Source organism: Triturus cristatus, chromosome 2_1 (assembly GCF_964204655.1).
Source record: "Triturus cristatus chromosome 2_1, aTriCri1.1, whole genome shotgun sequence".
NCBI lineage: Eukaryota > Metazoa > Chordata > Amphibia > Caudata > Salamandridae > Triturus > Triturus cristatus.
This window is the reverse complement of record NC_140581.1, coordinates 609,369,701-609,382,636: the sequence shown is the minus strand read 5'-3', so window position 1 is coordinate 609,382,636 and position 12,936 is coordinate 609,369,701. Positions and strand designations below refer to the sequence as shown.

General features: G+C 45.2%; 1 long non-coding RNA gene across 2 annotated transcripts; it reads left to right on the top strand.

Annotated features, from left to right (window-relative positions):
• The first annotated feature begins 559 nt into the window (after positions 1-559).
• Positions 560-12,619, top strand: LOC146865679 (uncharacterized). 2 transcript variants are annotated; one of them, XR_014976676.1, is made up of 3 exons: positions 560-675; positions 804-1,018; positions 11,906-12,619. It is a non-coding gene; the product is annotated as an uncharacterized LOC146865679 (long non-coding RNA). The 2 variants fall into 2 exon arrangements; XR_014976677.1 differs by having other exon boundaries at positions 804-1,040.
• Positions 12,620-12,936: the final 317 nt, after the last annotated feature.

Below are 12,936 nucleotides of genomic sequence, written 5' to 3'. Positions count from 1 at the left end.
TGTGAGTCGCTTTATAAATCCTTGATTGATTGATTTCGAAAGCACAACTATGCATGCAGCATTTCCTGGACATAAATTATTGCAACAGGAGACATTCGAATGCAAGGAATGGAGTGAACCAGGGAAATCAATCCTCAGATAAGAGGCATGCACAATTGTAATGGTGAAAACTAGCAAAAGACTGATCATGAATGTGAGTGCTAAGTCCCTTCAAAACAGTCACGCAATTGAAGTAAAATGCCCCATCTGTTTCAAGGAAGAAAAACAGCACGGGCCACCGAGAAGTCACAATGGCACAACAAATTTACTTTATCTGCCTTTTCTATAGGTTGCATTGTATAGAGGCAGCACTATAGCATAATAGAGGGCCCCTCGAGCGGTGCCCTAGGGGGTAATGAAATCTATTGAGCCACCAGACGCTTAATGCATCCCTTCTGAAGACATCTGCTAAACTGTGTAATAAAAAACTATCATCCGATGACCCCTTCGTCCTCATTCATGGTAGGTGGACAATACCAGATTGTGCTGCGCGTCACGTGCTCAATGCTGCGTCCCAGAAGAACTCGTGCTCATTAAAGACAACTCTCCTTCCAGGGTCAGCAACAAGTGCGAAGAACTCAGGCCTCATATCTAGTGCATTTTACGTGGTAGCTGATATTAAAAGCAAGGATAACGGTGGGTAATAGTGTCCAAAGCATTCTACCTGTGGAGCAGGCACATTTCTGACAGATGATGTATATTCTGCTGCTGTAACGACAAAACATCATGATTAATGCTGTTATCTAAAACTCACCCATCAACAGGACCAGCCTGCCCTGAGGAAGAAGACGGAAGCGATATAAAGAGCAAAAGACATGTTCTGGCCGAGCTGTCGTGGCATTTCACAACCTAAGTCATCTCTCTTAGCACAGCACAGAGTATGGGATTCATGATGGCGCCAAACCAATTGCAGTGCGAACTTTCAAAATAACGAGAGAAGCACCCAATGGAAACAACAGCAGTGCCTTCCGTGCTTGCCGTATGTATCCCTGTAACGGTGTGTGAGTATCCTGCTGTTCTGTATCTTGTGTGTTTTTTGGTAGTAGTCGGACGTCGAACTCCTTCTGGTGGGGTGATGCTAGTGTCTGAACTTCTGCCCAGCTCAGTCTTCCTAAGTGTCAGCTCACGACTGTTGTCTACTCAAGGGTGAAAAGTGGCACAAAGGTACACAGCAAAGATAAGGTGAGCGGTATTTTTAGACGACAGGACCCAGATTTACAAACACTTTGTGTCAGTTTTGCGTTACTTTTTTAAATCCCAATCCGATGCAAAGTGTTGGGGTGGGATTTACAATCCAACACAAATCGTGATTTGAGTTCTACTGTTACACAAAGTAATGCACAGATGTGCAATGTGCTGCCTTGCACTACTTTGCATCTAGCGGGTGTTTCCTGGGTGGTGCATGGGTGTTCCTGTGGAAATATACTTAAGGTTTGACACAAATCCTTATCTGTAGTGAAATGTAGACAAGGATTTGCACCAAAGTTCTGTGCCTCCTCGAGGCAGGCATTGTGAGGAGAAATACTTCAGTTCTCCTGATTGTCCTGCTTTGCCTGTGTGCTGCACTGTACAGCACACATAGAAAGTGGTAAATGCCTTAGAGGAAAGGAACGATTCTTCCCCCAATGCAGATACCCTTGGTCTATGGTTTGAGGGTGTCTGTGTTGGAGCACTGGAGTCAAAAGTGTGTTAGAAGAATAGGGGGGCATATTATCAAGACAGGCGATAAAATTATCGCCGCTTTAGCGGCAGAAAACTTCCGCTAAAACGGCGATAATGGGCTTGATAATATGCTCTATGGAATTCCAATTGAAGCCCATGTTAGATTTGAAGGACATCTAACCTGAGCTTCAATTGGAATTCCATAGAGCATATTATCAAGCCCATTATCGCCATTTTAGCGGCAGTTTTCTGCCGCTAAAGTGGCGATAATTTTATCGCCTGGCTTGATAATATGCACCAGGGAGAGTAGAACAGCACCATATCATACTAGACACAGCGCTGTTCTGCTCTCTCCCATTCACTCAGTGCATGAACTTTACTTGCTGCCCTGTGTTGTGTGCATTCTATGTCAATCTGTGCGCAGGGCCAGATTTGCAAAGCGTATGTATTGGCGCTTGAGAAATGCAAAGGAACGCCAATCGTAGTGAAACACTTTAATGCACTACGAACAGCAGTGACAGTTTATCTTTCATGCAGGAAAGCTATTTTGTGCTGAAACATAACCTCTGTGCTGTGCTCAAACCCCTTTGTGACACCTCCCTGTTAATGGATGCAAAGGGATTGTATCTGGAGCAGGCCAGAGCAAAACCCAGAGGCTTTGGTGCAAAACCAGATTTACTAAAATAGGATCATCTTACTTTGCTCCAAATTCTAAAGCCTTTGGAAAGTAGGCACAAGCAACAGGCAGGTGGTATATCGCCTGATGAATCTACACGTAATTTGAGTACTTCCCCATAGAGCATACATCTTGCATGTGTGACCCTTATACTGGTGCCTACAACTAAAAATGTATACTGCAATGTGTATCTCCAGTACTAATATAATGCTAGAAAGTGCAGAGTATCTATTGTGGCACAGTGTGAGAACTTCTAGATATTGTACCCAAGCTGCAGATGACATCATAGGGCACTGCACTCTTTTCTGTCCTTCAAGCAATGCTGCGGTGCACCTTTTCACACAGTGCTCCCTTACATGAAGGACAGTAAATCTGAGGCAAATTATACACAACCATAGGCATGTGGAGCAGGCACTAACAATGCTTATGAGGCTTATGAGGCAGATGCAGAACAAAGTGTCTGCAAGGGATGATGGGCACTTCTACAAAGAGCGGCCGATTCACACGTGACAAACAGCCTGAAGAAGGATACAAAAGAACAGATCCTTGTGTCTGCACCAGGTAGTGGGTTCACTTTGGGACACAATAGAAGGCTCACAGACCCTTAAATGTTCGACACAACTGCCACAACTTCTACGCAGCCATAGAGGTTGCCACATAGCGCACATAGCGCACATTTGGCCATTGGGGGGAGAAGCAAAGGTAGGCAAATCCAGTTAGGTAGTAAATAAGGAGCCGAAAAGGGTGGGATTTGTCAATGCTTATGAAGCCAGCAGGATTTATCTGCTAGACATGTTTGCATCCAATCACTGTGCTCGGAAGAAGATAAAGAACATTCACATCTCAGATGAGCCTCTGGAGCACCTCTCAGAAAGACTGTGCATATCTAGAAGCGTATCACTGCCCTAAGAACAGGGAGCAATGCATACTATAGATCAACAACAACACTCAATGGATTTACCAAAAATCATGTAGAAAACCAAGGGGCATATCATCAACAAGGCGATACAAAATTATTGCCGCTTTGGCGTCCGTTTTCGTACGAAAAGCGGCGATAATTTTATCGCCTAATCAGCAAGGTCACGCTATCGCGTGAAGCCTTGCATTAGCGCCTGTATTCTGAACGCCCAGATTTGCATCTCTAATGAGATGCAAAGTGGGCATTCCTGCCCTAACATTACTGGAGAAATGTCGCTAAGCGACATTTCTCCAATTATCAATGGGCACGCTAACCTGCAGAGCGACAAGCACAGTAGCGATAACCTCTGTTATCGCTGCTTTCCTTACGCCTGCTTCAAGACTGACTTAGCCATTATATCCTATGTAAGGTGGATATCATGGCTAAGTATGCCTTGCCCTATCATCAAGCTATCGCCAAACTTTGTGAGATTATCACTGAATTTCCAGTTAGCGCTTGGAATTTTATCGCTTTTGAGATAAGCAATGCTAATAGCACGCTATCTCAGCGATAAAATTCCACGTTGCCCGGCAATAATTATCCTAGTGCTAAGTGCGCTTAGCGATAATTATCTCCGGGCCTTGATGATATGCCCCTAAGAGAGTTAACATACCAAAAAGAATTTGATAGGCATAAATACGTAAATAGGTGACTGTTTACAGGGATAGTTAATAAAAACAGGTGGCATGGAAACTAAAGTAGTAAATGTAGAGGGATAATGCATAAACAGTACATACATTAGGATGGCTGTAACAAACAATGTGCACATTCTGCCGTCATTTAAGTGTTGGTGGCTACACAGTGTATATCATTCATGAACTCACTGCCAAATATACAGACTAGATACATTTTGCAGTAAAATATGTAGATTAAACACATCCACAGTTGCCCCACTGCATTCAGATGATTGATTGAAACCATTACAGCATGACTGCTAACCACAGCCTGGAAACCTGTAACATCACAGGAAGACTGGTGGAATGCAACGCAACACGCACGCAGAGGTCAATTGGAAGAACACTATGTGTGAGCTACTGAATAGGAGATGTTGGTGCTTTCACATCACTAGGGAGAACCAGTTTGCAATATGATCTACCATAGCTGTTTTAAGTTATCATCACATTTCCCACATTACACAACATGGCTATCGTGTTACCACTTGGTCTGTACCCTAACCAATTCACTGCAAGCAACCGGAAAAACGAATGCATATATACAAATAAATGGGTTCCACCACTCCAGACTGTGCACTAGCGCATCACCACTCCTAACGCATGCATCGCAAGACTGTACCAATGATTCAGATGTATGATTCAGCCATTATTTTCCACCTGCTTCCAGGCAGAGAAAGGATCAATCCTTCATGTGCAAGCACAATCCATGCACTGGTTTCCATCAGCCTTGCTATATTTGCACCTATCATGTGCTTTTGCTTGATGTGCCTTTTATGTGGGCTACACATTTCCCAAATAACTGTGCTTGCCGTCAGCTTTTATCCACACATCCCCATATAAGCAACGACTGGCTTAAATGAACCTCTTCAAGAATACTCTTTCTTAAGGAAATGACCATAAACTGCCTTAAAAATTACCTCATGGTTTTCTTCAAACCCCTGTACTGGGGGCTTATTGTGCAGCATAGCTTTCTTAAGGAATACTGGGGCAGTGGATAGAGATGTATTTTGGCATTGGTTGAGCCCTTAATACCATTGCTTGTAGGCCTTTCCAAAATATTCAGCTGTCAGGCTGATATTCCAGGAACAACAAGGGCCTGATTACGAGTCTGGCAGTCCGAGGAATGGCAGACTCATGGTGGCGTGGTGGTCTTACGACCGCCACATTACAAACCTAGTGGTAGTGCCGGCCTGGAACCGCTGACTCCGTCAGGGAACAGCCAATCCCTGGCACTGGCGCAACGATCAAGAGGCATCAATTCGCTTGGCGGGACTGCCGCGATCCCGCCAAGCATATTACGACTTTCATCACCGCCTATGATTTCATGGAGGTTTTTTCTCAATGAAAACAGTGGCAGTGAGGAAAAAAAGGGGGCCCTGCAGGGACATCTTGTCCCTCGTGCCTCGTGGATGCACACAGGGGGGGCACAAAATGTGTCCCCCTGTGTGCATGCACAGAAGTTCCAGCACGGCATGGACATTTTAGTCCATGCCATTCTGGAACTTCCTATGACGTTTTAATTTTGATGCCTATTTTATAGGCACCGCCGTGCGAACGACAAAGGAAATGCTCGCCAATTACTAAAAAGTAATTATAGGATGGGCGGTCCTCATGCGGGTTTGGTGGTGCGGTGGCGGGGCGGTCCCGCTGCTGCACCGTCAAACCCATAAATAAAATAATTTCCACCGATCATTACTGCACTCCCTCTTCAGTAGCAAAATGGTGCTGCTGTAATTTCTGAAGTAAGGAGTACTTCCAGATATTCCATGGCTTTTCCTCGTAATTATCAAACATGTTTGTTAATGGTCAAAATAAATTGCTGGTAACCAGATTGCCGGATTTATTGTCTCTCTGTCCAGTGACAGGCAGCATTTTAATCTGAGGATGTGTTTCAGCTCTGTCCATAACATTTCAGGTGAACTATATATTTTACACACATTCAGAAAATTCCTAAGGGTTTTCAGATACAATTGTTTATGTTCATTTAGTTATAAAGTGTGAACGGCTAAACCTTGTTGCTTCTTGGCACTATGAAAGCAGGTGTAGCTTGTTGCAGTGATGAATAGATGCTGACATTGTTTCAGCTTCTTTCTTGTTAACAAATATGACAAACACAAACAGAACATCATCATGGGGACCTGCATTGCCATTATAGAGTCATTTTAGGACAGACATAAAGGCATGCAGTCAAATTATCTTTCACAGTGGAAGTTGCACTAGCTCCAGTTCCAATGCCTGAATGAGGCCAGGTGCTTAGAGTTGCAGTTAATTGGAGTAAATACTGATATTTTAGTCTGTGGCTGTAGAGATGTTAGAAATGGGGCATCTGGTTGGCTAGGGTTTGCACCTGAGCAAGGCACAACCCACCACTCTAGTCAGGGTAAGCTAGTTACAAACCTAAAACAATCTGTGCTGACCCTCTGGTAGCTTGGCTCAGAGCAGGCACGCTTATAATAAGAGGCAATGTGTAAAGTATTCGTGCAAAACACACACACACACACACACACACACGCACACGCACGCACACACACACACACACACACACACACACACACACAGTAACCCAATGAATACACCACAAAAGACACAGGTTTAGAATAGCAGGAAATATTTATCCGTATAAAATAAGATCAAAATGACAAAAATCCAATAAGTAGATCAGGAGATATGAATTTTACAAGGGCTAAATATTTAAGCAGTGTTTAAATCAACTGGGATGCTTTCAGAGCCTTTAAGGTAGTTCTGCTTGGCAAGGACTGCATAAAAGCAGTGTTTGAATCAGGACTCAAAGTGCCTCTACATGGTTTCAAGGGGGACAGAAATGCAGCTAAATAACTTCCCCCGCAACTGCCTGCGATGTTGCCTGGGCAGTGAAAAAAGATGTCACGATCCCTGAGCCCACAGTACCTTTGTGGATGGCTGCAGCCTCTGTGTGCTGAGTGACACTGCTGCATGGCTCGTAGATGGAGGCAGGGCTCGAGCAAGCCACGAGGGGTGTCGGCGGGCCTTGGACACGGACCCTGCATCGCTGTTCACTGTTCATCATTGGTGCAGGGAAGTTGGAGCAGTGTGGGCATCGCAGTGCATTCCCACTGCGTAGGCAATGAACCAGGCTAAGGATGACAGGTTTTATACGTGTTCCTCAGGGCTGAAAGTGGGGAGAGGTACACAACCTTTAGAGAGTTCTCATCACTAAGGCAGAAAAAACTGGAAAGACCATCAGCTTTGGCGTGGTCTACCCCTGGCCTGTGTTCCACCCTGAAGTCCATACCCTGTAGGGAAATGGACCACCTCAACATTTTTTTCTTCTCACCCCTCATTTGCATGATCCAACTGAGTGGTCTATGGTCTGTCTGAATCAGGAAGTGGGTGCCAAACAGACAGCCTCAACTTCTTTACTGCCCGGGCCAAAGCAAAAGCTTTTCTTTCCATTGCACTTCACCTCTTTTTCCTGGGGAGTAACCTCATGGAGGTGAAGGCTACAGGTTGGTCCTCTTCATTGATTTGTGAAAGTATTGCCCCATACCATGACTTGTCTGAATGAAAAACTCCTGGGAGAAGTCAGGCGCCTTGAGGACAGGAGTTGTGCACATGGCTTGCTTCAGGGATTCAAATGCTTTTTGGCATGTCTCTGTCCAAATCGCATTTTTCAGTTGCGTCTTTGAAGTTAGCTCAGTCAAGAGGGCAACAATGGTGTCATAACCATTGACAAATCTCCTATAGTACCCAGTGAGGCCCAAGAAAGAAGGCCCTGACCTCAGTCTGGGTTTGGGGACGCTCCCAGTCCATGATGGTTCCTACCTTGGCCTGAAGGGATTGCGCCTTCCCCCTGCCCACAAGGTGTCCCAAGCACACCACAGACCTCTACCTAATCTGGAATTGACTGGCCTTGATAGTCAGGCCTGCCTGTTGCAGGGCCTGAAACACTTCCCAGAAGTGAAAGACGTGATCCTCCCAACTGCTACTGAAGTCAGCTATGTCATCCAGGAATGCAGCTAAGGAGGCCTCCAAACAAGTAAGGGCCTGGTTTTTCAGCCTCTGGAAGGTGGCAGGGGTGCTCATTAATTCGAATGGCATCACCCTACATTGATAGCGGCCCACTGGAATGGAGAAGGCTGACCTTTCCTTGGCTTCCTCTGTTAGGCCAATCCGCCAGTACCCTGCTGTAAGGTCAAAGGTGCTTAAGTACTGGGCTGCCCCTAACATGTCAATGGGCTCATCTGCCCTAGAGATAGAGTGAGCATCAGTCTTGCTCATAGAATTTAGCATGCTGTAATCCACACAGAACCTCAGTTCAGGTGTGGTGCCCGATGACACAGCTTTTGGTACCAGAATCACAGGACTGGACCAGGGGCTACTGGAGGGTTATATCACCCCCAAATCCAGATTAGAGACTTCTCTTTTGATGGTGTCCCTCACCTTATCCAACAACCTGTAAGATTTATTCTTGACAGGGATGTTGTACTGTGTGTCCACATCATGGGTATACAGGTGGGTAATCCCAGAAATAAGGGAGAAAAGAGAGGAGTACTGTTGCAACACTTGGAGACAGTCCCTCTGCTGTTCAGGAGTCATAGTGGTAGAAAGGATCACTTCTTCCACAGACACATCCTTCTCCTCTGAGGCTAAGAAGTCAGAGAGAGGTTCATTCTCCTTTCCCTTTGCCCCAGCTGTCACCATCAGCATGGTGAGCTTAGACCGCTCAAATGGGGTTTGAGACGATTGATGTGAAGCAACCTATGGGGTTGTCTGGGGGTCTTAAGGTCCACCACTTAAGTAGCCTTACCCTTCTTCTCAATCACCCCATAAGGCCCAGCCCAATGGTCCTGAAGTTCCATGACCCACACTTTCTGCCCAGGCTGTAATTCCACAGTGGTAGTATTTTGGTCATACCACTTCTTCATTACAGCCTGACTGGCGTCCAAGTTGTTAGAAGCTTGCGTAAACAACTTAGCTCTTTGGTAACGAAAGGCCAGCATATAGCTTGCTACTTCCTGGAGAACTTTCCTGGGAGATTTCTCACATTCATCCTTCACCAATTTGAGAGGCACTCTGACAGGGTGACCATACAGAAGCTCAAAGGAGCCAAAACCCACCCCCTTCTTCGGTACTTACCTGTAGGAAAACAATAGATAGGGCAAGACAAGAGAATATCCCACTTTTTCCTCAGGCAGTCTTCTAATCATTCCTTTTATGGTCTTATTGAATTTTTCAACAAGCCCATTTATCTGGGGGTGGTAAGGGGTGGAGAACTTGTAAGTAACTACATGATCTTTCCACATGGACTGCATATATGCAGACAAGACATTTGTGCCCCCGTCAGACACAACTTTCTCGGGGATATCCACTCAGGTAAAAATCCCCATCAGGGCCCTTGCCACCACAGATAAAGTGGTGGGCCTAGAGGTACGGCCTCTGGGTATCGGGTGATGTCATCTACCAGAACCAAGATAAACCTGTGACCAGAAGACGTCTGGGGATCCATGGGCCCAACAGTATCGATGCCCACCCTTTCAAAGGGGGTGCTAAGGGGGTGCTAATGATGGGTAGTGGTTCCAGGGAATACTTTAACTTTTTTCCTATCTTCCCACTAGCCTCACAGGTCACACAGGTCATACAGAATGTGTCTGAGAATATTCTGATCATAAGCGAAAAGAAATGTGGGGGAATCCTTGCAAAGGTCTTGTCCTGGTCCAAGTGTCCTTCCAGGGCTTTGTCATGAGCCAGCTCCAGTAGGAAGGTCCTGTAACATTGGGGGACCACCAGGGCCTTGTTTTCTCATATACAGGAACCGTAGGCTCACTGTAATGGAGGTTGTCCTCCAAATAAATTGGATAGCTCCCAGAATCCTTGCATGCTGCTTGGGCTTCACCCTTGCGTGTCATGTCCTCAAGGGTTGGACACTCCCTCTGTGCCCTACAGAACTACTTCCTGGTTAGTCCTCCAATGAGCAGGTGTAGGCAGGTTACCAAGGGGCTCAATGTCCTCCTCAGTAGGCGCTGGGGTGGCAACTGCAGGTACCCATCGGTTCAATTTGAGTGCATTCAGGGGCTGGTTTCCCACACCCTCTGTCTTTCTTGATTTTACAAGCTGGCTGTTCCATTATTCCAGGCTCCAGCCCTTTATGACTACCCTCCCGAGCAGCCATGGACCTTGTAGCACAGATCAACTCAGGTAACTCCAACACCTGCAATTGAGGATTGAGCTCCACTTCTTTCCAGACAGTGTGCTCTAGGTCATTACCCAACAAACAGTTCACAGGCATGGCAGAGCTCACAGCAACATTGAGAAAACCCCCCCACTCAAATGCGTGGCCCTCCCTGTTGTTAGCCACCACAACTTGGTGGAATGCATTGGAAATCACCTGCTCTGGGGACACCAACTGACTCCTTATGATAGTCATGCTGGCACCTGTGTCTCTGAAGGCCTCCTCCCCTTGGCGGTTCATGGTGACCCATTGCATATACTTGGTAGTATTTGAGGGCACATGGATCTTAGGAAATCTCACTGTCCACCAAGGAGACTAAGGTAAACCCTGTCAAACCTCCCCATTAATTGTGACAAACTCCTCCCCAGTGCTATGCTAGCTACCCGTGGGTTCTTCCCTCCAGTGGGAGGGTGTACATTTCTTGGACATTTAGGATCCCCTTTGCAGTGTCCATATTCACCACACTCATAGCACTTGTGAGTTTTAGGCTGCTGACATTTGCCAGGGTATGTTGACTTCTGGTGGCCAGATTGGGACTGGGACCCAGATCCTTTCCCATGCAAAATATTTTTGGGGCCTTTAAATAACTCCTTTTTTGATCTCCCATCTTTTTCTTCCATTGGAGACTCTGACTATCCGTTTGAGAGTCCCCCTCAGATACCTTCTTGGACACTCCAGTGCTGACGAAGATGTCAGCCTCCTCTGTAAGCTTCCTGGAGTCAGTCAGCTTGGTATCCACTAGGTGTTTTTCACAGCTCTGCAAAACAATTATCAAGAATTTGCTCCTTCATAAACAAATCATACAACTCTTCATAATCATCAGTTTCGCTGTCTTCACCCAGCTCTTCAGTACCTTACCAGCATAATCCAAAAAATCTACTCATGTTTGTTTGGTGAGTTTGTGACTGGCCCTGAACCATTGACTGCACTTCTCAATTGTCAAACCAAACTTTTAGAGAAAAATGGCCTTCATGGCAGGGTAGTTGGTCTGGTTTGCCTTTTCTAATGTAAGGAGTGTGTCCTTCCCCACTGCGGGCATGTACCTATGTAGACTACCCCTCAGAGCTCCTCTAGGACCCTGTGTTCTCTGAGAGCCACGTCATAGGCTTTCAAACATTTATCTACGTCATCCCCCACATTGTAACTTGGCACCACATCTTTTGGGATATGAACTCTGAGATCATGTCAGGAAACTGCAGGTATGCTGCCACCATTACTGCTGTTGCTGGTTCCCACTTGTAGGGCTCTTATGTCCAGCTCTCTCAGGCAGATCTTGATGGAGCGGGTAGTACAAAATTTTGTATACCCCCCCTATTCTGCATGAGATCACTAATTGAATAATCTATTAATTATAATATTTTAAATGAGTTTGCATGTTCTATTAATCAACATTATTAAAATACAAGATATTCGTGGGATTTGCATTTTGCATGGCTAAATATTATTTCTAAAATCTGTACGCATACTAACAGTAGTATGTGTAATAAATAGAATATTCCATGGTATATGTTGCTTTTGTGATGTCTCTGTAATGTTGCCCGAGAAGACAACGCAAAGGGTGAATATAAACGCTTTAAATGTTGCTATACGCTAGATAAATACAAGCACACAGAGGGATTAGTAAGGGGTTAACATTAGATTTATTATTTCTATGCATTAATTACTCTTTTGTGTTTGTTTCGCTTAAGTTGGCGTTTGGGCCTAAATAAAAATGGCTGCCGACGCGACATGACGATGTGGCCACTGTCCCACATGGCGCGGAGCGAACTGCGCATGTGCAACACAGATGACTGGAGCCTCTGCATGACCCGTAACCCACTGTACTAAGTCAAGGCCACGGTGGGACAACAGCCAAGTGCCAAAACAAAGGATGTTCACAAAAGAAACCGGAATGGACTGAACTGTGACCTCACCCCTTAAACTGTGCTAAACCCCATCGGATGATCTCAACCAAACAATCACGACTGTACGAAATTATCAAAATGTAACTTTTACTGTGATTTTGTTATAAAAGTACATGGTAGAATAGAGAGGGACCTTCCTTCCAATCTTCCTATCCTACTAATCGATGACCACCACGACGACGGTGACGCTACACGAACTCTACTACTTAGAGTGACTGCTGCGTTCCTGAATCCTAAATGGTCCGGTGCTTCTCAAATGTCTGATGACTACGAACTTTTCCTAATTCTATGGGCATTGCCGGATGCTTGCATGTCTCTGGTCTAGGCCGATCTTTGAGACTGTGGCGTGCTGAGCACAGAACTTGAACATTAATCTGCTTTGACAAATGACGACAGACTTAGACTAGTCAGAATAGGTAAATATGATGTTCTGCGATTTAATTGAAATTTTGATATAAACTCTCCAAACGCAACTTTAACTTTCCTAAGAAATTTTAGATAAACAGATATTGATTGACAAAGAATGAGTTTGTGAGTTATTGAGAAGGGTAAGATCTAAATCTTAAATGTGTTTTAGCTGGTTCTAGATCACCATCAACCAATCCAACTATTTGGTCCATTGGCCACGTGGGAGGAGTGCCTTGATGTTTAGGATTGAGATCTGTAGGTGGAAGGGATATTGATGTATATTCTGTAAAATAACCTTTCTTTCACTATAAGATATAAGGTATTTTCCCCCACATGTCGAGCGCTTGAACCGCTCATCCCTCCAACTGTGTGCAAACCGGTGAATGGATAGTGTGAGTGTTGGTGTT